Source organism: Rattus norvegicus, chromosome 1 (assembly GCF_036323735.1).
Source record: "Rattus norvegicus strain BN/NHsdMcwi chromosome 1, GRCr8, whole genome shotgun sequence".
Lineage (NCBI taxonomy): Eukaryota > Metazoa > Chordata > Mammalia > Rodentia > Muridae > Rattus > Rattus norvegicus.
The window spans coordinates 122,006,683-122,032,495 of NC_086019.1; the positions used below are offsets into that span (position 1 = coordinate 122,006,683).

The 25,813-nt window shown below is 37.1% G+C and overlaps 1 long non-coding RNA gene across 5 annotated transcripts in view; it reads right to left on the bottom strand.

Moving 5' to 3' along the window:
* The window catches only part of LOC134483425 (uncharacterized), a 602,791-nt gene that overhangs the window by 489,261 nt on the left and 87,717 nt on the right, over positions 1-25,813 (bottom strand). For 4 of the 5 annotated variants that reach the window (XR_010060299.1, XR_010060302.1, XR_010060301.1 and 1 more), the window contains 2 exons: positions 13,745-13,789; positions 12,396-12,546 (listed from right to left, as the gene is read on the bottom strand). This is a non-coding gene — a long non-coding RNA (uncharacterized LOC134483425). The remainder of the gene's footprint in view (positions 1-12,395; positions 12,547-13,744; positions 13,790-25,813) is intronic. The other variant, XR_010060303.1, reaches the window with a different exon arrangement.

A 25,813-nucleotide genomic window follows, 5' to 3' on the forward strand; every position in this document is an offset into this window, starting at 1 on the left:
TGTATTTGTCAGGTGGCTGTCCTATTCTGTGATGATTAAAGAACAAACTTGAACACACACACACACACACACACACACACACACACACACACATACACACAAAGGGGGATTACTCAATATCTTCGTCTGAAGAGTGTAAGACTCAAAAGTTTGGGTGTCTTACTTGCTGTGGTTTACTCTAATCATAAGCCTTACATAGGTTCTGTACCTCCAATTTCAATGTCTTTCCCATACTTATCCCTTTTGTATTCAAATATGAATTCTTTCATCTAGTGACCCATAATTGGTCACTGACAGGCTTGTTTTACTGGTTTCAGGAAGAGCTCAGAGTTCTATCTCTTTATATGCAGGCTGCTAGCATAATTCTTCCTTCCATGAAGCCTGGCATAAAAAAAACCATCACATTTCACCCAGTGGTCCCATCACCATATTCAAACACGTGTGTCTCTGTTGATGATACCTAAATATAGCATGATGCAAAATACATTTAGTTCAACTTCAAAATTCCCCTAGTCTATAGCAGTCTCAATAATGTTGAAATTCTAAATTTAAGATTTCTTCTGCGATTCTTCCAATCACTTAAGTGTAATCCCCAAAGCTAGACAGGCAACCAGGTGGACAACATTCAAACTCTGCATCTTCATCTGTGATGTCAAAGTGGTCTTCAGACCTTCAAATCAAATTTTACCTTTGTTGTCTGCAACAAACTTCTTTCTCCTGGGCTGAGGTTATACTATGTTATAACCTCATAGATATATCCTATGGCTCTGGCATCTTAAAAATCTTAGGGTGTCCAAGGAAGCTTTAATGTTACAATGTTACAGATTTTGTTACAATGTCTGCAATCCACCCAAAATCTTTTAGGCTTCTCCTACTGCTGTCCGTACTTCTGTATATTTGCACACTGTAGTACTCTAAACTCAGATTAATCCACTCCACTGCCACTGTTCTTGGTTAACAGCCCATGGTACTGGTATCTCCAATATTCAAGGGTCTTCTAATGCAATTAGTCTTCACCAACAGCCTATCATGGCTCCCTTAATGGTGCTAAGCCTCAAATCCTTTTCATGACTCCTTCATTCCTGGGCTGTCGACTACAATTGAGGCTGTACATTCACCAATGACCTTTCATGATCTCTTAGAGTGCCAATGTTCAGGTGTTCTCCATGACCCCTTTATGACTTCAATTCCAATACAACCTGGGTGATTTTTTCTTATTACCAAGTACAGCTGCAGCACTACATACATCCATGGCTATCTCTGGAATACAGTTTCTTTGTGCCCTCAGAAAATACTTCCCAGGAGATTTCCCTTCAGCAATGCTGGTCTATTCTTCATCACTGCTAATGTGTTATCCCCAGCTAACCAGCATCAATTGTTCCATTAGTTCCTTCTATTTTTCACTCTAAAGCCAGAGCCACATGGCTGAAGCTACCATGTCCTGTTGCTTTTTTGGGCTGGAAAATGACCTCCCTTACTCTATTACCAGCTTTCTGTTTTCATAACTCCTTCTCTGTGTAAGCTTGGCTTTCCTGGAACTTGCTTTGTATATTGACCTTGATCTCAAGAATTTTCATGGCACTGTCTCATATAATGCTGAGATTAAAGGCATATACCACCATGCCTCTATTCAGTCTTTTCTTTAGGCAGAATCTGGTTGGTCCCACCCTGGCCTTGCATTTAGAGATATTTTTGGCTTTGGCTTCTGCGATGAAAGTTGTGTATGAACATGCTCGGTTCTAAACAGAACTAGGCATGTTCTTGACTGTAGATCCCTTAGTCTGTTATTTCCTAGAACATAGGGTTTAGGTCCATTTCACTTTCTTGTGCCCCTGTAAAACTTGAATCATCTATTTCATATTTTTTTTCTTTCTAAGCTTGCTACATTTGTTCAAAATGCTGTTCATGAGACTTAATTAAAGACCAATGTGCTGAGCTTTTTGAGAATTCCTTTGTCAATGCAATTAATATAAATCTCTTTATTTTAGCATTACGTAGACTACTCAGAAATGGGCAAAACACAGCCACATTCTTCACCAAAATGTCACAAAAATCATTCAAGGCAACATTCTAAAATTCTACTACACTCAACGCTCTTGGAACACTTTGGTACACTTCAAATGATATTCAGGGATGACGAATATGTATTCCTACTAGGATATTCCATTAAATGCAACTTAAAGAATCCCACTTTTTTTAAAGTCCCCAAATACAGATTATTCCACAAAAAAGGCATGTACTCATCAATCAATCACATCAATACCCCAGTTCCTGGTACAAACTTCTATCTTAGGCTTTTACTGCTGTGTACAAACTCCATGACCAATGCAAATCTTTTTTAATTATTTTTTTAATATTTAAGTCTTTACCCCCTTCCATTCTGGCCTCTGACTGTTCTTTATCCTATACCTCCTTCACCCGTCTTTCTTCAGGAGGATGCCCCTGCAAGACCACACTATCAAACCTTTCCTCTCCCTAGGCATCAGGTCACTTGAGAGTTAGTTGCATCTTTTTTCACTGAATCTAAACCAGGCAGTCCTCTGCTCTATGTGTGTTGTGGGCCTCATATTAGCAGGGTTTTTGTCTCCTGTTTAGTGGCACAATGTCTGAAAAATCTCAGGATTCCAGGTTAGTTCAGACTTCTGGTCTTCCAATAGGTTCTCCAACCTCCTTATCTTCTTGCAGCTTTTCCCTAACAAACCTATGGGGTTTACCAGTTTCTGTCCATTCATTGGGTATAAATATCTGTATTTCACTCAGCTGATTGTTGGGCCCTTTTGAGAGCAGTCATGTTAAGCTCATTTTAAAATATGGTATACCCTATCTACAAAAATCGGTGCCAGACCTTGGAATCTACCCTTGAGCTGAATTCAATTTGGGCCAGTCACTAGACCATCTTTGCCTCAGGCTCTTCTCCATTTTTGTCCCTGCTATTCTTCCAAACAGGAATAATTATGGGCCAGGTTTTTTGACAGTGGGATGGCAACCCCATCTGTCAACTTGTTGCCCTGTTTTCTACTGAATATGCACTCTAGAAGTACCCTCTACTGACTGTAGGAAATCTCGTCTAAGGCTACTTCCTTTGAATCCTGAGAGTCTCTCACTTCCCTGGTCTCTGGTATGTTCTAGAATGTCCTCCCACCTCCTATTTCTTGAAGTTGCCTTTTTCCATTCTTAGTTCTGGCCATCAAGACTTCAATCTGGTCCCCCACATACCTGATCATGTTGCCATCTTTCCTTCTCTGTTCCCTTTCAAACTCAGGACCTTCCCTCCCTCCCCTATAATTGTTTCCTTTCCCTTTCAAGTAGGATTGTGTCATTCTGACTTGGACCCTTTGGGTTGTTAAACTTCTAGAGTTTTGTGTATTGTATCCTGTGTGTATGTTACTTTTTTTGCTAGTATCCACTAAAACCAGGAACACTGAGTGTAATAGAAGAGAAACTGGGAAACAACCTGGAATTTACTGGCACAGGGTGAAATTTGCTAAACAAAACACCAGTGGCTCTGCCTCTAAGATAAATAATTGATAAATGGCATGTCATGAAAATGTAAGGCTAAGGACATAGTTAATAGGGAAAATCAGCAACCAAAAGATTGGGATTTTTTTTTTTTTACTAATTCACATCCGATAGAGGGCTAATATCCAAAGAATATAAAGGACACAAAAAGCTAACCACCAAGAAACACAATAACCACTAAGAAACAATCAACCCAATCAAAAAATGGGGTTCGTAACAGAGAATTCACAGCAGAGGCTTCTTGAATGGCTGAGAAGCACTTAGAGTAATCTGAAAAGTCCGTACTGATCAGGGAAATGAAAATCAAAACCACCTTGAGATCCTACCTTACATCAATCTGAATGGTCAATGAAAAACTCAGGCCACAGCACATATTGTGGAGGAATTGTAGAAGGAGGAACATTAGTCCATTCCTGGTGAACTTGCAAGATGCTACAATCTGCAATCAATCAACTAAGCTATTAAGAACAAGTATTCCATGGAATTTGCAGGCAAGTAGAGGGAACTATAGAACATCATCATGAGTGAAGTAACTCAGACTGAAAAGGATGTACATGGTATGTACTGACTAATAAGTGGATAATAGCCAAGACAAGTTTTATAAAGTTGAACATTTAATTGGGTCTGGCATATAGGTTCAGATGTTCAGTCCATTATCAGGAAGCCAAGAGCATGGCAGCATCCAGACACGCATTGTGTAGGCAGAGGTGATAGTTCTCTATCTTCATTTAAAGTCTGCTAGCAGAATTCTGGCTTCCAAGCACCTAGGAAAAGGGTTGAAAGCCCATATTCACAGTTAGACACCTACTTCAACATGGTGATACATTATAATGTGACAGTTCCTGGGTGGAGCATATATAAACCATCACAGAAAGCTTTCTTAAAAGGTAATCGCTAATAGGAGACCAAATTCAGGATATGCAAAGTGTTGGTAAAGGTATGAAGGAACACCCATTCATAGCCTGCCCCACATGTGTCCCATACATATACAGCAACCAAACTAGATAAGATGGATGAAGCAAAGAAGTGCAGGCTGACAGGTACCAGATGTAGAACTCTCCTGAGAGACATAGCTAGAATACAGCAAATACATAGGCGGATGACATCATTAAACCACTGAACTGAGAATGGGACCCCTGTTGAAGGAATCATATAAAGGACTGAAAGAGCTTGAAGGTGCTTGAGACCTAATATGAACAACAATGCCAACCAACAGAGCTTCCAGGTACTAAGCCACTATGCAAAGACTACACATGGACTGACTCTGGCCTCCAACCTCATAGGTAGCAATGAATAGCCTAGTAAGGGCACCAGTGGAAGGGGAAGCCCTTGGTCCTGGCAAGACTGAACCCCCAATGAATGTGATTGTTGGGAGGAGGGCTACGTAATGGGTGGAGGATGGGGAGGAGAACACCCAGACAGAAGGAGAGGGGAGGGTTTAGGGGGATGTTGGCATGGAAACCAGAAAAGAGAATAACATTTGAAATGTAAACAACAAATACCCAAGATAATAAAGATGAAAACAAAAAGAAATTCCAGTGTCAAATCATATCAATATTAATTACTCTCCTGCTCCAGGCGAAATTAATACTCTCTTCTGCTGTTCTTGACATTAGACTTATATGCAAGTAGATCTAGATTATTATATATGAAGTTTTAACAGTGAAAGCCATAGTATGAATAACAGAAGTAACAGTAGTAATTTCAAGAAGCAAATATACTGTCTAACCACAGATTCCTCTGCTTGTGCCACGCATATATCCTAAACGTTGACTATGTTATTTCTTTTGTATGTACAGTTCTTTATATTTTTTAAGTATTGGGTTTGTAGGCAATAATAATTTATCCTTGTTTTGGATTAACTATTTTTCTTGTTTGTAGTTTATTTCCATTGTAAATGTACTAAAGATTGATCTTAAGTAACAACATTTTTAAATGTGTATTTGCAACTAATAATTTTATTTAAAACATTATTTTGTCTTTGTCAATTTCAGTATGCAGATGTTAGAACATAATTTTGAAGATAGAAGTAGTTCACTGACAGAGCCTGTCTGGAGCAAGAGTGAGATTATCACCTGTCCAAACAATGAAAATCTCATTCTGAGATCAACAGGAATAGGACTGTTTTCCCTCTTGCTCTGGCCCAGAGCACATAGAACTTATTATCTTATCTACCTCACCTTTAGGTAGTTACTTTGTCTGGTGACTAAATTAGTGCTCAAACTTCCTCTCTCAGTATGAGGATATAGAAGCACCTAGAATTCTTTTTTCAAATAAAGCATTCTTAGAAGTTCAGCCACAGCTAAGAGGTATACTCACCCCACAAACACCTATCTCCTACCCAATTTATATAACTCTTCTTAACCCCAATAAAAATAATTATTTCTCTGAAAAGCTTCCCTGGAGATGGCTTCTTATTCAATACTCATGAAGACCGTATTATTCTCTAAAGAATCTGGCTGATCAAAGCTTCATTCTTTCCAATCAAGCTTGGTATACAAGGGTGCCAGGATTCCCCAAGGACAAAGCACACTGAGGCCAGTAGATAATTAAATTACAGAACAGATAAGAATATGCCATAATTTAAATTTTTCTCTTCAGAGGAATGGAGGCTGAATGGCTAATTCCAGTTTCCAGGTAGGATTGTAAGTGGAGGGACAAAGAGACCATCCAACATTGAAAACTTTCTACACAAATATGTCCTATCTGTAAGAAATGCAGGGACAAAGATGGAGCAGATATCCAGGAAATGGTAAAACAATAATCTAAAACTTAAGATGTATCCCATGGACAAGCACCAATTCCTCACTACAGTAATAATGCTCTGCTATGCTTTCAGACAGAAACATAAGATGAGTATCCTCTGAGAGGGTCCTCACAGCAAGACACAGAAAGAGATGCAGGGACCCACAGCCTACCATTACTTGGAGCTTAGAGAATATTTTGGAAGATTTGCAGGGAGGCTTGGGAGTCAATTTAGGGATAGTAAATTCACAAAAAACTTTTGGGCTTTAGTTAATGGACAAAATTGATGGACTGGGTGTTACCTGTATCATTTGTTTTATAAATTGAAGAATGGTAATGATTTTCTCAATTTATATTTAAGTGAAAAGGCCTTTTAACTGGACAAAAAAGGGGAAATGTTGTGGTTTGCCCTGGAGTTATCTGTATTTTGATGCTAATTCCACTGCTGCAAGGAAAGCTGCCTAGTCACATACTCAGCACTCAGGTCACTTCACCAGAACCTTCTCCACACTGAATTTGTAAAATACAGGTGAAGGGCAGGTACAGGATAAAAGGAGGCCTGTCATTGGATGAGAAGGAATGATGGGCAGGAGAGAAGTTTGAAGGAAGCGGAGGAGACTGGAATGGAAAGGAGAAAGAGACAGGAGGGAGAGGGATAGAATCCATGACAGGACAATATGGCAGGTGATATTAAGATTCTGCACTGTGTATTTACATGTTGTTATTAATGTTCTTAAGGGATGGCTAGTATTGGGCTTTGTATGTTTAGGTGGGCAATTATATCTTATCAATTGGGTCAGAGGTTATCGTGTTGTGTGTTTTTTCATGTCTACTGATTTAAGTGTAAGGAAGTGTGTGGTGGCTGGTCTGGGTTGCCACAGAGTTGGGATGTGTGTTTCTGTCATGGAAACCTGCTTTGTGAACTAGATAGGTAGAGAAATTGCTGCCAGGCTCAGAGAGAGGCCTTTAGCAGTGTGATATGGGATGGTGCCGAGCAGATGAGATGCATCGCTGACTGAGACTTGCTGATGACTAGCAGACATCTTCGGGGCACTGCAGTTTAGACCTAGTTGGGGAAAAAGACAACCATTTCTTTTTATTTTTTTATATTTTTGCAACAACAGTTGCTGGATTTGTCTTAGAGAATATGTCCTATGCCTTACATTAGCTTTCCATTTTCATGAGGTCCCATTTAGTAGTTCTTGATCTTGAATCATGATCCATTGGCATTCTGTTTAGGGAATTTCCCCCTGAGCCAATGAGTCCCATGCTGCTTTACATGTGCTCTTCTATTAGATTCAGTATATCAATTTTTATATTGAGGTCCCTGTTCCACTTGGATTTTAGTTTTGTGCAAAGTTACAATTTGGGGTTTATTTTAATTTTTTCTATGTACAGAGAACCAGTTATAATAGCACTATTTATTGAAGATGCTTTCTTTTTTCCATTGTATATTTTTGGTTTCTTTGTCAAAGATCAATTTCCCAAAGTTTGTGGTTTTATATTTGCATCGGCAATTCTATTCCATTGATCAGTGTACTTGTCTTTGTACCAATATCATGCAGTTTTGATCAATATTAATTTGTAGTTGAGCGTGATGTCAAGGATGGTAATTCCCCTATCCATTCTTTCTCTTATTGTTAAGAATTGTTTTGCTGTTCTTGTTGTTTTTGTTTTGTTTTGTTTTGTTTTTTTTTGCCTTTCCAGATGAATTTGATAATTGCCTCTTCCATGTCTGAAGAATTTTGCTCCGGTTTTGCAGGAGATTGCATTGAATCTATAAATTGCCTTTGGTAGGATGGCCATTTTCACTCTGTTATTTCTACCAGTCCATGAGCATGGGAGATCTGTCCATTTTTTTGAGACCTTCTTCAATTTCTTTCTGGAGGTCTTGAAGTTACTAGTTTGGTTAGAGTTACCCTAACATATTGTATATTATATGTGTCTATTATAGAGTGAGTTATTTCCAATTTCTTTCTCAGCCATTTTATCATTTGTATACATGAAGGCTACTGATTTATTTGATTTAGTTTTATATCTGGCCACAGTACTGTAATTGTTTATCTGCTGGCGAAGTTCTCTGGTAGAAATTTTGTAGTTGCTTATGTATAGTATCATATCCTATGCAAATAATGATACCTTTATTTTTTATTTGCCAATTTATATCTCTTTGATCTCTTTATGTTGCCTTTTTGTTCTTGATAGCACTTTGAGTACTGTATTGAATATACATCAGAATAGGGAGAATCCCTGTTTTGTACCCCATCACAGTTGGGTTGCTTCAGATGTCTCTCCATTTAAGTTGATATAAGCTGTTGGTTTGCAGTAAATTGTTTTATTATGTTTATATATGGCCTTGGATTCCTGATTTCTCCAATACTTTAAACATGACTTGTTGTTGTATTTTTTACAAATGCTTTTTCTTCATCTAAGGAGCTGATCCTGTGACTTTTTTCTTTGAGTTTGTGTATATGGATTTTTATGAGTTTCCTAAGTGGATTACTTTAACAGATTTTTATGTACTGAACATTTCAAACGTCATCTGCCTTCCTGGTTTCTTCCAGAACCCACCCCCATCTCGTTCTCTTCAGCCCTGCTTCTATGATTCTGATTTCTTTATGCCCTCAACTCTATACTCACTGCCCTAGTATTCAACCTTCACAGGAATAAGTGACTCCTCGCCCATTAATGTAAGATAAGGCCATCCTCTGATACATATGCATGTGGAGCCATGGGTGCCTCTATGTACATTCTTTGGTTTATGCCTTAGTTTTTGAGAGCTCTTGTGCCTCTGGTTCATTGATATTGTTGTTCTACCACTGGGGTTGCAAAACACTTTAGCTTCTACAGAACTTCCCCTAACTCCTCAATTGGGGTCCCAGTGTTCAGTATGATGTTTGTCTGCAAGTATCTTCATCTGTATTGGTAAGACTCTGGCAGAGCCTCTCAGCAGACAGCTATATCAGGCTCCTCCAGTCAGGAAACACTTCTATGCCTCAGCCATTGGATCTGTGTTTGGTATTTAAGGGATGGATTCATAGGTGAAACAGTCTCTGGATGGCCTTTCCTTCAATCTCTGCTCCACTTTTCAATCCTGCCTTTCCTTTAGACAGGAAAAATTTTAGGTTAATATTGGTGAGATGAATGGGTAGCCCTATCCCTCAATTGCAGGCTGTGCCTAACCTCTTTATATTTTTCCCCTTATTCTCTCTCCCCATTTTTGGGTATTTCAGCTAAAGTCATCCCCACTGGGTCCCTGCTTTCCTGGCATTTGAGATTTTCTGGAGCCTGTTCACCATCCTACACTGCTACACTCCCCTGTTGAATTTCCTGACCATCTCCTCCCATACCTGATTGTGCCCCCCTTTTTCTTCTCCTCCTCCTATTTTTTCTTCCATTTGCTTCTCACCCTCTACCTTTTATGATAATTTTGTTCCACCTTTTTAGTAAGAGTGAAGCATCCATACATTGGTCTTCTACCTTCTTGACCTTCATATGGTCTTTCAGTTGTATCGTGGATATTCTGGAATTGTTTTTGTCTAATATCCAATTATGAGTGAATACATACCTTGTGTATTCAGTTCTGACTGGGTCAGTTCACTAAGAATGATATATTCTAGTCCCATCCATTTGCCTAAAAATTTCATGAAGTCATTTTTTAAAAGCCGGAGAGAACTCTTTTGTGTAAATGTACCACATTTCTGTATCCACTCCTCTGTTGAATGGCATCTGGGTTTTTTCCAACTTATGCTTGTTATAAATAAGGGTGCTATAAACATAATGGAGCATGTGTCCTCGTTATATGTTGGAGCATGTTTTCAGTATGTGCCCAGAATTGGTATAGCTGGCTTCTCAGGTCGTATCTCCAATTTTCTGAGTAATTATTTGAGTGATCCATATCCTTACCAACATCTTCTATCTCCTGAGTTTTTGGTCTAAGCCATTCTGACTGGTGTGAGGTTTCAGAATGTCAGTCTCCTTTTGATTTTCTTTTCCCTGAATACTGAGAATTCCTTTGGGGCAAAGGGTTTTTTTTTTTAACAACAATACAAAATAATAATACTTGGCTTCCTTAAAATGTAATACAAACTGTTTGAAAGCCGCTACCACCTTCAGAGGATATTAAACACTAAGCAATTGAATCTACAGTTTGAGGGTTGACTACAAAAGTTCAAAGATATGTAACATTTCTACTCAGGTGAAAGAAAGTACTTGATTCCTCAGATGTCTTTAGCTTAAATAACTATATCCTACAATAGTTGCCTACTAGAGGAAATAGAGGAAGCGAAAAAATGACATAAGGTTTATACAGAAATGTTAGATTGAATTGCAGGTCATTTTCACACAATTTCTATCACCCCATGTTGTGAGATCTTTGAAATAGTTCTTACCCCTGGCTCCAGAATTCCCCTGGTTCTTAAGACTGGCAACAGATCCTTGCATACCTCCACAACTATATCAGAAATACCAGGGAAAGGGAAGTTTCAAGGAATTTGACACTCGTTTTTATTTTGTTATAATGATGTTGAGAATTAGAGTAAAAGTCAATTTAGACAAAGTTCGTATTTGATGGTAAAATTCATGAAAACTATTATGTTTTTTTATTGGAAAGAGGAAATATGCTTAGAAAGGGAAGATCTTATTTAAAAATATTAATTATTAGAATGCTCCTGTTGAACACAAGTAGAGCATTTGTCAAGCACCTTCGTAATTCTATAGACAGATCCCTCTAAGTATAAGGGAAAATATTTTCAGCAGAAATGAGAACAGCAGCAACAACAAAACACTTAAATGTCCTAAAAAATGAGAGTGTTATCTTCCTCACTCAAATTTCATCCAGGATACAGAATCTACTATTTAGGTTATATGTATATTTTCACATATAATTCTATTTTAATAAGAAACATTATTTGGACCCTGTAATAGTCTATCTGCTGCAATATATTTATCCTCAGATAATATCTTCAACTGCCTCAGCTACCTCACTTGGTCTGGGCACATCTCATTGGCCTTTCACTCTTGGACTGAATGGTAGACCACATCAATTCTTCCATAAAAACGGTTTTGTGATGTAGTTGTCAAAGTACTAGATAGAGCTGCTTTACTCTTTGTTTTGCAAGAACCATTTTTCTATAAGCAAGAATCCACTTGTCTGCATATCTGAGTGTGTTTCTCATCCTCCCTCTTTTCAAGATGGTATCTTATCACTCTGATATGTTTTGAGCCAGCCTTCCTCAGTATTTAGTCATTTTTCATCCACAGGCCCTTAATTTGCTCTTTGGCTATAAATTAATTACTAATATCCTATGCTATACTCTGATATAACCAAAATGACTTCACAAAAAGACTATGTTGAATTTTTTTTTGCTTTCATAACAAACTGCTTTACTGACCGTCTAAAATGAGTAATAAATATTTAAAGAGAAAAAAAAGGCAAATAATTGCTTAAAGTCAGTGAACCCCCCCCCATACACTGTAATTATCATAATTCTTGAGTACAAATTATGTGGCAGTGAAGCAAGTATATCCTATAAAATGTGTCCCGGCCTTCTGTGTTTATATACATATTGGCAGGTACGTTAAAGAACTGCAGGATTCAAAACATGTCCTGTGTCCACATTCCATTTTAAAAAATGACATCTAAATTTACGTTAAAAAAATAAAAACAAACTAGGATTCTACTAAAAACCACAATTTTTTTTTTCATTTTAAAATTATGTGAAGTGATTCTTGACTTCTGTGATTCCTCAATTAAAGCTGAACACTTCCTTATCTAGAAAAGCAAATCCTACTTTTCAGCGCATATGAAAATCTATATTTTAAGAAAACAAGACTTCCGAAATACAGGCGGAGTTGTACTATTCGTATAATTGCTAATTCATTCTGAAAATATCCTGAAACTGAAAATAGGAAAAAGAAACTATGGTTTTCCTGCCAGCAAAGGAAATTAGTGAAGGTGGGTGTCACTTCTAAGCTTGGCGGGAGAGGAAGTTGAAAACCGAACGGAATTTTGGTCTTTGTAGTTTGTCCTTATTGTGTCTCCTTGAGGCCAGGGAGGTGGGGGATGGAGGGGTGGAGAGGGGTGGAGGACGGGGCGGGGCAACGCGGCATACAGCGCTTTTATAACTTACTTCCTTTAGCAGATCTACTGATTGGAGCAACAATCCGCAATTGTATCTTAGTTATTGTTGAGTGTACTGAAAGGAAAACGATTCCTCCGTATTGTCTAGAAAGCATTTTTTTTCGAATTATTTCCATTCTAAATCCATTCTTCAAAATAGTCTAGAAATAAAATTTAAAAATAATTTTTAACAAGGAAACATACCACCCCTCACAAGGCATGCTGTCAATTGCTTCAAACAGAAACAGTTAAACCGCTGGCGGTATTTTCTCCCAGCTTTGATGAGAGATTTTGGTCCTGGCCTTACTGCAACTTTGTATGCTAAAGTAGGCGTTCTCTTAACATATCCTTTATGAAAACTGCTCTTTTGTTTGTTTGTTTGTTTTGTTTTGCTTTGTTTTTTAAAGGAATGGGAGGAGGAATGTATCTGGAGTGAGAGGAGAGATACTCCGGAGAGCTTCATAGAGTGGTTGAAGGGAAATGAGGTATAATGAATGAGAGAAGAATAAACATCATAATAGTAAGAGTAATCATAAATAATAATTATTATTATTATCATTATTATAAATCTTAAATGTAGCACAATGGAATTGAATAAGATTAATAGTGAAGGTTAAGAACTAAAAAAAATTGCTCAAGGCTGTATTTATAGAAGTATATATGAGAGGAAAAGACACTTTAGAAACAGAATTATGTTTATTCTATTAAAGGCTTATCTATCAACTGTTAGTAGAAAGTTAAAAGGCAGAATTAAGTGGTTCGTTACAATGCCATCCCCAAACTTCAGGGACCCCAAAAAGCCCTATTGGGGCTATTTCTGACATAAATATGTAAGGGTTTTACTTGTGACTTCCAGTTCCAGGTATCCCAATGTCCACATTATATCAAGTCAGAGTGATAGCCCCCAGTTTAGGGGTTCAGTGTTTTTATTATGGTTACAACAAACTTGGGACTTTTCATAAGGGACAACAAGTTAATATTTTAAAAACTGCATTCTGTTGTACTCTGTTGGAACAGAACACAGGAACAAACCCAACTGATAAACAGGATGGTTAGCTATTTCTGCAGGATGTCTTACGATATCTATATGTATCTTGACTCCATTATTGTAGCCTGACTGACTGTGTGCTAGTGGAATGGGTTGCCATATGATGTTTGTGTAGGTGAACTTTGTGACTTTCTTCCTAGAGTTTGAGTTTAGCCCTTGGTCTCACAAAATTGTGTTTCTTCAAAAACAGATTTGATTGGGATTTATAAAATGTTAAACATTATCAATTTTGATAAGCAATTATTCTAAGAGGAATGATTGAAGAGTAGTTGATTTGAGGATCAAAATTTTGTTCCACATGAAGAACAAACCTGGGGTGGGATGGGCTTGTCTTCATGCTGACGTCTGAGCACTACCTGCATTTGGAAGCAAAGAGGATCCACCTGTAGGTCAACTGTTTCTGATCATTCAGATTAATACCCACCTTTCCTCCACCCAACCCCTTTACAGAGCTTACTGCTCATTCCTAATGAAAGATAGCATATATAATGGGTCAATCCAGAAGTGCTAATGATCATCACTGAAGAAAGTATCTGCAATTACTGTTGCTAGAAGTAGTGCCCCCTCAATGGTGGCTGAAGAAAGTAAATGTGCCAACTCTCACAATGATGGGATATTCTAGGGAAAACCAGCTTCAACACCTCAACTAATAAAGGCCTGTTATATAAATTGTAATGTAACGGAATGAAAAGTATATAGCAGAATATGCACCTATAAAGAATGAAGTATAAGTATCATCTAAACAATGGTTAAATAAATCAGTTTCACTTTTAAATCTGCATTTTGTATGTGCTCTGCGCAATTCTCTCCATCTCTTTTTAAACTCAGTCAGCCTCAGGGGATTCTCATTGATCTGTAATTATTCTGTCAATTTGTATGTAATGGGATATGCCACCTAACAATGCCCTGCATTATCCTTATTCTTCCTATGTCTCTGAAGGTGAACATACCTTAAATAGTTCATGTAAAAGTCAGGGATAGGATTTGGTTTTGAGATGACTATTTAAATTCTTTGAAACAACTCTGTTTTTTTCATATTCTTTATCTCTCTGCATTCTACTAAGATATTTTTTAGAGGCTTACATCATTTTTTTCTGTTTTCATATAGTGAATGACACAGTGAGCCATATGAGGTTATCACTCGTTTAAGAATAGTTTGGCTTTTGGCTTTTGGATGTAAGTGCACGAATGAATTCTATTGTCATAGATATATGAGAACCAAAAGTAATTTATGCCTAGAGAATTCATTTCTCATGAACATTTCCTTTGCTGTAGGCTCTTTGCTTTTCCTGTCATCATATTTTTCCCCTATCACAAATCTGCCCATGAAGCTAAGTGCTTCCTACTTTATCTTCACCTACTTACGGTCTACAAGATTTTAAAATTCATGTAAAAGTTGTATTCAGCAATTTGCTGGCCTCTTTTTTACTGGTGAAACCACAAATTTGTGAGTATGTGTGTATATATATATATACATGTGTTTATACACTCATATATGATATGTTATATATATGTTATATACATCTATATATATATACATATACATATATATACATATATACATATATATATATATATATATGAAATTGCTTAATGCTGACATCTGAAATCAGATTCAAAGTTCGGGTGCTGTTTTTTCTATGGTCTCTTCCTGAATACTTATCCTTCCATTGTTTCCTCTAATTCTTATGGCCATAGATTTCCCATAGTTATTCCTTTAGTATTCAAATACAAATCTCTTCTGGTAATGACCCATAATTGACCATTCAAATGATAGTTTCACTGAAAGAAAAGGTCAACATTCCTAGCCATCAGGAATGTGCATATTAAAACCACAATGAGATTTTGTCTTTCACTTATTTGTTTGCCAAAGGGAAATAAAACAAATGTCCGTCAAGTCTAGGGAGCATGATGAGTACTAAGAATCCTTATCCACTGCTAGTGGAAGGACTGCCCTTTGGAAAGCAGTATGATTTTTACCTTGGGTACCTGGGAATGTTGTACCTCAAGATCCAAGTATACCATTATATACATGTAGACATGTGAGTCCATATCTTATTGTGGGGACATTTCCTCATTGGTGCTGTATTAGTTAAAAAAAAACCAAAAACAAACAAACAAAAAAAAAAAACAGCATAGCTGTTCATACGTAGGAAAATGGTTAATGAATATGTGGTACAATATGCAATGGAATATTACTCATATATTAAAAAACAAATTATGGCACTCATAATTAAAGAAAGAAGAAAAAAACTCATGGTGATATACTGAGTACTCCAGAGACAAACATGGTACATATTAGATTATATTTGGATATTAGATTTTAATCTTACCAAGGCCATGCAAAAATTCTTAAATCCACAGATGAACGGTATAGAGTTAGTGAAAAGATAGAGGAAAGGATTTAATGAGGAATAGTAATAATATAAATAATTTTGGCATTCTTGTGGTTATCATTGGCATGGGGCTGTTAAAGTAGATGGGAAGACAAGAGGATAGAGGTAAGTACTGATTGGAATAGCCAAAACCATTTTGAAAATCTGTAAACATTTCAGTATTTAACAGAAATGGAAGGAATTTAAATGAAATCACCAAGAATAGAGAATGCCCTACTTAGATACAGTTGTCTCTTGTCATGTCTTTAAATCTCTAATTAAAAATATTGGTTATATCTAATATATATGTTTGGCCAAAGTTTCTTTTTTTTCTTTCTTTTTTTTTCTTTTTTTTTTATTAACTTGAGTATTTCTTATTTACATTTCGAGTGTTATTCCCTTTCCTGGTTTCTGGCAAACATCCCCCTAATCCCTCCCCCTCCACTTCTTATTGGGTGTTCCCCTCCCCATCCTCCCCCCATTGCCACCCTCCCCCCAACAATCTAGTTCACTGGGGGTTCAGTCTTAGCAGGACCCAGGGCTTCCCCTTCCACTGGTGCTCTTACTAGGATATTCATTGCTACCTATGAGGTCAGAGTCCAGGGTCAGTCCATGTATAGTCTTCTTAATTTAACTCCACCCCCTCCAAAGGACTCAGACCTTTCCCTAAGCTATTGACTGTTCTGCACTAATTGATTATGCCTCTATTGCAGAAGGTAACACATTTCTATTGAACATAGAGAGGACAAGCAGGTGCCTAACTAACTGTCACCTACAGAATAGTGTTGGTACTACTGAAACAAAGACATTCCACAAAGATACTAAGGCCAGTACATGGTTCTGGGAGAAATGGCAGCAAAGCAATATTACCTTCCAGACTTAATAGGATTGATGTACATGTGAGCACAGAGAGATAATGACACATGCATATGGTCTGTACAGTGCAAAGTTATTCAGGGTCTGTGCACCGAGAGCAGGAATGATATATAATTTCCCACCCATCACCAAGAAGCTATCTCCATTTGATAAATTCTCCATACTGGAAAAATAGTTTACCCCAGTAGTACCTTACTGGGCACAGAATGCACTCTGAAGATTAGGCCCCTTTCCACGTAGTATACAGATAAAAATGTGAATCAAAAATAATTTTGAGTTCTTATTTTTTGAGTCATAAGGTACTATTTTTTAACCATACTGGTGATTTCATATATTATGGTATGAAATTTTGTATTTTAATTGGTGCTTTTCTGGGGACCTGTGTCTCTGTATCTATGTGCTTTTTGTGAGGTTTTATTTATGTATTTTCTGTTTTTTTGCTCTTGGTTTTCTTTTACTTTATTTATGTTTTCTGTTTATGTGTGTATGTTTTCTAAGTGGAGAGAGAGAGAACAAGGGGATTTATGTGACATGGAGGTGACAAGAACCAGGTAGGTGAAATGGGTGCAACAAATTAGAATATAGAATATAGAATAAATCCATAATATCAAGTAACCAGTACTAACAGAGAAACAAAACACATGAACAAACAAAAAACATAATTTGGTAGATATAAGATGTAAGTTAAGGAATATAGACAAAAGTACAAACTAAGAAAAATTAGGAAGATACTTTGCCTGAGGTAGTAGCAAGAGCAAGTGAATGAAATTATTAAAATAATGGAAATCTAATTCTAATGATTAAACTGTTTGCATATAATGACTTTACCTTAATTATTGCCTATCTTTGTCACATAGAAATGAATAATAATTTAAAAGAAATTTAAATCTATTTTTGATATCCAAAAATAAAGTAAATATAGCAATTTTCTCCCCTATTATACTGGACATTTGAATACATGCAAATTGCAAAATGTAAGCTGATAAGTTTTTGCGGTATCATACTAGAATTTAGGTCTAATCAATTACAAAATGTTTAGAAATTTAGAAGTATCTGGGTACAAACTTATTGATGTATAAAAAATTTTACTGGAACAGAAAAGGAAAGATCATTTTCTCACAGCCAAATGTGGATGTCTGCATCTGGTAAGAGAGATTTAGGATCATTTCAATTCAAGTTCCAACTCTGAAGTATTTATAGAAACTTGTATAGCTACATTGTAAACAAAGGTCATATACTAGTATATTTTGGAAGTATCTTTATGAGGAAAAATCAACTGAAGATGTATGTAAAGTGAGAAAATGTCTACCATAGGTTTTAATTTTTTTTCTTTTTTTTTCGGAGCTGGGGACCGAACCCAGGGCCTTGCGCTCCCTAGGCAAGCGCTCTACCGCTGAGCTAAATCCCCAACCCCCTACCATAGGTTTTATATAAGACTTGACAATAGATCTATCTTAGTTTTCATGTGTCTGTACTTTAGCTAGTTATCTGATAGTAAATTTCTAATATTTTACTAGATAGTTGAGAAGACGTTAATTGAGATGGTTTGGTGGTAAGTTGCTAATGTGGGTACTAAAAGCCCAAAATTTTTGGTTCTATTATTTAGCTTCCCAAATATCCACAATTGCAATGTTCTCATGAGTCCTCCAAATTTCTCAGAAATCTAGTAGATATATTTTTTCTATGGGCTTTAGTTTAAAGGTTGCCCTGTTGTCTAAAATCTACATGCTGTACATTGAAAAAACTAATGTTGCTATATGTACTATGAATCTAGGAAAGATTTCTTAAAAGGAGATAATATGAGGCAGAACTCAGGGTATGCAAAGACATTAGGGTATTAAGCAAAAAATTCTAGATCAAATGAATATTAATTACTCTCTGGGTACAGGTGTGATATTACACTCTTCTGCTGTATTTGACATAATATTTATATGCAACATTGAACAGGATGCTTATACATCATTTACATGAAATTATAGCACTAAAGTCCATAGTATGAATGGCAGGAGTAATAATAGCAGTTGAAGGAAGCAAATGTCCTATCGACACATAGATTCCTCTGCTTGTGCGATCACAATTCTTATCAATATTGACTATGTTATTTCCATTGTTTATATATTTCTTTATATTTTTGGAAATACTGAGAATGTAGGTCATTCAAAACCATTTATCATTGTGTATAAAATGTAGTACTTTCTCTTTAGGGTAATTTATTTCCTTTCCAAACTTGCCAAAGATTGTTCTTAAGTAACAATATTTTTGTAACTGGTATTTGTAACTAATAATTTTATTTGAACCATCATTTTTCTCTTAGTCAGTTTCTGTATGGATATGTTAGAAGATTTGGGACCAGAAATGCAAGCCCTGGGAGAGCCAGCCAGGAGCAAGAGTGAGGTAAGGCCTTTCCAAGCCATAAAATCTCATCTTGAGAACAGTAGGAGGAGTAGGAATGTTTATCTTCTTGCTCTGGCCTGCATGTTCTAGTGCAAAAAGGCCTTTATGCCCCTACCTCCATCAAACGCGTGATAGTCACATAGTCTTTAATGTTCAAATTTCCACTCGCACTTTGAGAATCTGGAAATCTTCTTTATGCCAATGAAGCTTTCCTAGCACTTCAGTCACTGCTAATTATATATCCACCCCCTAATCCTTATCTTCTCCTCAAAGTTTTGATATCTCTTCAAACCCCCAGTAAAGAAGACCTATTTCTCTGAAAACCATCTCTGGAGATGGCCAGTTATCCAACACTCATGCAGACCGCTTTCCTCTCTAAAGGACCTTGCCCAGCTAAGCTTCATTCTTTCCATTCCACCCTGGTACACAAGGAAAGATGGATTCCCCCCAGACAGAAGCAAACACAGTCCAGTACATAGCTAAATTACAGAAGAGATAACGAAAGAATATGTTATAATTTAAATACTTCTCTCAGGACATGTAGAGTCTAAAGGCCTAATTCTAGAGTTCACGCAGTGAGGGACAAGGAGACCAAGCCCCACTCCAAACATTTTACCCAAAATATCTCCTATCTCCTAGAAATACAGGGATGCACACAGAGCAAATATGGAGGGATTGTCGAAACAATGATCTGACCCAATTGAGACATATGGAAGATTAGAGGATACTGATCTATATCCACAGAGTGAAATCCATGTATCACTGTCTAACAGTTTACAATAAAACAAGTGAGAAACATGAAAATCCCAAATACCAATGAATTGTCTGTAATTCAGTTTCCTAATAGTTTTAGCATGAATAATGTACTATTCCCCTTACAGTTATTCATGTTATAGGGATAAAAATCCTGTGATATTTTCATAACCCCTGGATATTTACATATTAATATATTTTTAACATGACAAGCAAATAAAACAGATGAAATGATCTACTTAAGGAAAACAATTTTGGCAGTCTTACTTACAGGCAACTCCAAAACAAAAATATCTTACCTTATTCCTCAGAATAAGAAAAAATAACACATATCAAAAGACAATAAAGGACAGTAAATATTCAAACTAGATTACTTTATTAGATCTCAAAAAAATGAAAATTTATTATTCTGTAACACTGATATATATATATATATATATACATATATATATGCACGTGTGTGTGTGTTTGTAGTATTTGTGCATGTGTGTGTGTGTTATGTGAAAGATAACCCACATTACCATATTAAAACTAGTTTGGAATCAGCTTTTCTTTATTATAACTATCATTGCATCAGAACTCATCCAGCTGTGATTTCCCCCTGATGATAATCTGTATATTAATCCTCAAGTGCTTTTATCACTTCATATCCTTCAGGGCATTGCAGAACCTATTTAAATTCTCTTGGGAATATTATTTTTATGTAGCATCTGTATACCAACCAAATATTTGTATTTGTTTAATTTGACTGCCATTATTCCCACACACCAATAATCCACAATACTATCAGCTCTTTGAAATGTTAATGTTCACCTTGATGGGGCAGATTGAACGATCAAGGGGAAGGGGGCCATTGTAGCCAACACAACACAGAACAGGTAAAAGGAAGCCAGGTCCAAATGTAATAGTTTTCTGATATGATCCATCAAAGACTTGAGATCTATATAAAATTTTTCTAATTGCATCATATTTTCAATACTTAAAAAGCAAATGTTATGTCTACCTAAGAAAGAAACAAGGGATCAAAGTGGGAGCTGACCTTGGCTGCTGCCCTGCCTTGCTGATCATTCCTAGGGTGGAGGTAACAGGCACCTTTGACTGCTTTTCTCAGAACTGAACCTGCTGCACTGACTTGATTAATCACAGTCCCAACCCCCAGTCTGTTCCTGTGAGCCAGCACAAACATGCAGTCACACATGTGTGCATGTTTCCAGGCTCCAGGGATTCAAAATCTTTTCTAAAGCTAACGACATAAGCAGGAAGTGACGAGCTTTAGGCTGTCCTATTGCTAGTATGGAAGAGGGAATCTTCACAAGCTCCTTTATATTATCCAAACTATTCCACAAAATTGAAACAGATGGAGCACTACCGAATTCCTTCTATGAAGCCACAATTACTCTTATACCTAAACCACACAAAGACACAACAAAGAAAGAGAACTTCAGACAAATTTCCCTTATGAATATCGATGCAAAAATACTCAATAAAATTCTGGCAAACCGAATTCAAGAGCACATCAAAACAATCATCCACCATGATCAAGTAGGCTTCATCCCAGGCATGCAGGGATGGTTTAATATACGGAAAACCATCAACGTGATCCATTATATAAACAAATTGAAAGAACAAAACCACATGATCATTTCATTAGATACTGAGAAAGCATTTGACAAAATTCAACACCCCTTCATGATAAAAGTCCTGGAAAGAATAGGAATTCAAGGCCCATACCTAAACATAGTAAAAGCCATATACAGCAAACCAGTTGCTAACATTAAACTAAATGGAGAGAAACTTGAAGCATTCCCACTAAAATCAGGGACTAGACAAGGCTGCCCACTCTCTCCCTACTTATTCAATATACTTCTTGAAGTTCTAGCCAGAGCAATCAGACAACAAAAGGAGATCAAGGGGATACAGATCAGAAAAGAAGAGGTCAAAATATCACTATTTGCAGATGACATGATAGTATATTTAAGTGATCCCAAAAGGTCCACCAGAGAACTACTAAAGCTGATAAACAACTTCAGCAAAGTGGCTGGGTATAAAATTAACTCAAATAAATCAATTGCCTTCCTCTATACAAAAGAGAAACAAGCCGAGAAAGAAATTAGTGAAACGACACCCTTCATAATAGACCCAAATAATATAAAGTACCTCGGTGTGACTTTAACCAAGCAAGTAAAAGATCTGTACAATAAGAACTTCAAGACACTGAGGAAAGAAATTGAAGAAGACCTCAGAAGATGGAAAGATCTCCCATGCTCATGGATTGGCAGGATTAATATAGTAAAAATGGCCATTTTACCAAAAGCAATCTACAGATTCAATGCAATCCCCATCAAAATACCAATCCAATTCTTCAAAGAGTTAGACAGAATAATTTGCAAATTCATCTAGAATAACAAAAAACCCAGGATAGCTAAAGCTATCCTCAACAATAAAAGGACTTCAGGGGGAATCACTATCCCTGAACTCAAGCAATATTACAGAGCAATAGTGATAAAAACTGAATGGTATTGGTACAGAGACAGACAGATAGACCAATGGAATAGAATTGAAGACCCAGAAATGAACCCACACACCTATGGTCACATAATTTTTGACAAAGGAGCCAAAACCATCCAATGGAAAAAGATAGCATTTTCAGCAAATGGTGCTGGTTCAACTGGAGGTCAACATGTAGAAGAATGCAGATCGATCCATGCTTATCACCCTGTACAAAGCTTAAGTCCAAGTGGATCAAGGACCTCCACATCAAACCAGACACACTCAAACTAATAGAAGAAAAACTAGGGAAGCATCTGGAACACATGGGCACTGGAAAAAATTTCCTGAACAAAACACCAATGGCTTACGCTCTAAGATGAAGAATCGACAAATGGGATCTCATAAAACTGCAAAGCTTCTATAAGGCAAAGGACACTGTGGTTAGGACAAAACGGCAACCAACAGATTGGGAATAGATCTTTACCAATCCTACAACAGATAGAGGCCTTATATCCAAAATATACAAAGAACTCAAGAAGTTAGACCGCAGGGAGTCAAATAACCCTATTAAAAAATGGGGTTCAGAGCTAAACAAAGAATTCACAGCTGAGGAATGCCGAATGGCTGAGAAACACCTAAAGAAATGTTCAACATCTTTAGTCATAAGGGAAATGCAAATCAAAACAACCCTGAGATTTCACCTCACACCAGTGAGAATGGCTAAGATCAAAAACTCAGGTGACAGCAGATGCTGGCAAGGATGTGGAGAAAGAGGAACACTCCTCCATTGTTGGTGGGATTGCAGACTGGTAAAACCATTCTGGAAATCAGTCTGGAGGTTCCTCAGAAAATTGGACATTGAACTGCCTGAGGATCCAGCTATACCTCTCTTGGGCATATACCCAAAAGATGCCTCAACATATAAAAGAGACACGTGCTCCACTATGTTCATCGCAGCCTTATTTATAATAGCCAGAAACTGGAAAGAACCCAGATGCCCTTCAACAGAGGAATGGATACAGAAAATGTGGTACATCTACACAATGGAATATTACTCAGCTATCAAAAACAACGAGTTTATGAAATTCGTAGGCAAATGGTTGGAACTGGAAAATATCATCCTGAGTGAGCTAACCCAATCACAGAAAGACATATATGGTATGCACTCATTGATAAGTGGCTATTAGCCCAAATGCTTGAATTACCCTAGATCCCTAGAACAAATGAAACTCAAGACAGATGATCAAAATGTGAATGCTTCACTCCTTCTTTAAATGAGGAAAAAGAATACCCTTGGCAGGGAAGGGAGAGGCAAATATTAAAACAGAGACTGAAGGAACACCCATTCAGAGCCTGCCCCACATGTGGCCCATACATATACAGCCACCCAATTAGACAAGATGGATGAAGCAAAGAAGTGCAGACTGACAGGAGCCGGATGTAGATCGCTCCTGAGAGACACAGCCAGAATACAGCAAATACAGAGGCAAATTCCAACAGCAAACCACTGAACTGAGAATAGGACCGCCGTTGAAGGAATCAGAGAAAGAACTGGAAGAGCTTGAAGGGGCTCGAGACCCCCTATGTACAACAATGCCAAGCAACCAGAGCTTCCAGGGACTAAGCCACTACCTAAAGACTGTACATGGACTGACCCTGGACTCTGACCTCATAGGTAGCAATGAATATCCTAGTAAGAGCACCAGTGGAAGGGGAAGCCCTGGGTCCTGCTAAGACTGAACTCCCAGTGAACTAGACTGTGGGGGTAGGGCGGCAATGGGGGGAGGGTTGGGAGGGGAACACTCATAAGGAAGGGGAGGGGGGAGGGGGATAAAAAAGATAAAAAAGAACAAAAAAAAGAACAAAAAAAAAAGAAATCAGTTAGGATAAAACCAACGTATTTCCTGGGCAATGGGGATACATAATGGAGATTTATAGTCATCTTTACATTTCTAAAGGAAAGAAAGAGTGCTTAGGAAAAATGTAACCCAAATTAGGGAATGTAAAAAGGCTCTCGATACTTGTAATACTATCATGAGAAATCACTATGGAATAACAGATGATGCCTTAACAACATTCTGCACTATTCAGGTTTTACTTGCTTAGGTATATTTTTAAAATTTCCTATGTGTTCATGTAAATGAAAACCTTACCATGGACTTAGTATCTGTTGTTTAATAAAATAATTGGTTTAACTTTCAGTGATGAGGTTTATTTCCCTCGTGCTTTAAAAAATGTTTCTGTGATATACTTTTTTAATTATTTCTGTTTGTTTATTTTTAAAACAGAGTATTTCTGATTAGAATTTTCTGGACTTGTACCTCACATTTTAGACCTGACATGCTTTGAACTCTGAGATCAACAGATTCTGTTTCTTAAGTACTAGAAGGAAATTCATGTGCCACCATGGATGATTTATTATTATTATTATTATTATTATTATTAGTAGTAGTAGTAGTAGTAGTAGTAGTAGTAGTAGTAGTAGTAGTATGCTTTCATCACTACATTTATTTTAGTAAAATGGATAACAGACATGGTGAATGTGATGATTAGGCAGTCATTTTCCAACATCAGGGTCCCCTGAATCATCTGAAGATTACCGTTTTCCCCTTTAGCTCTGGAGACACATTTCCCTGAATGATATTGGCAAAGACTCACTCCAGGTCTCTGGATATTGGCTCAGTTGTAATATACAAGACAAATAAAATTTTGTTAGTGGCATTTTTGAAGGTAAAAGAAAACATCAAAGCCTGATTGAGACTTGGATCCTGGTAACGCAGGAGGCCCACAGTGCCATGGAAGCTGCTGTTCTTCACAAAAGAGCTATCTGATAGTGAACTTTGGAGAAAGCACTGTTAGTGTCCCACTAATACATTGCAACTCTGCAAGTTGTGTAAGAGATTCTTAATCCTATTTTATGTTGTTGAATACCTTGATCCCTTCAATCCAAGAACTTTAGACATCCCTCCCTGTGTCTCCCAAGTAGGGCACCTTGTTCACCCTTGGTAAATTCCCAAGATTAACAGCCACTTTATTTTTAACCATTTATGTATATTTCTCTCTGACTCTCTCATTCTTTCAATCTTTGTCTCTCTGCCTCAGTCAGTGTGTGTTCTTCTCTCTGCCTCTATCTCTCTGTCTCTGTCTCTCTCTGTGTCTGTGTCTGTCTGTCTGTCTGTCTGTCTCTCTCTCTCTGTGTGTGTGTGTGTGTGTGTGTGTGTGTGTGTGTGTGCGTGAATGAACATAATGTAGAAGTATGCATCTGCCAAAAGCTGTGTATGTCTTCAGATCTGCCATTTCGTGTAATTTCAAAATTACTGACATAATTTCTTGGAAATCTTGCAGAGAACTCCTTGTTTTTATAAGCAGAAACACCACTCAGGCTCTTCTATGCACATTTAAGCCTTGATGATATAAATGTGTGCTGAATATTAGAATGAAAGTACAAACAAAATGTAGAAAGCCTTCTGATTTTAAATGTTCATAAACAGT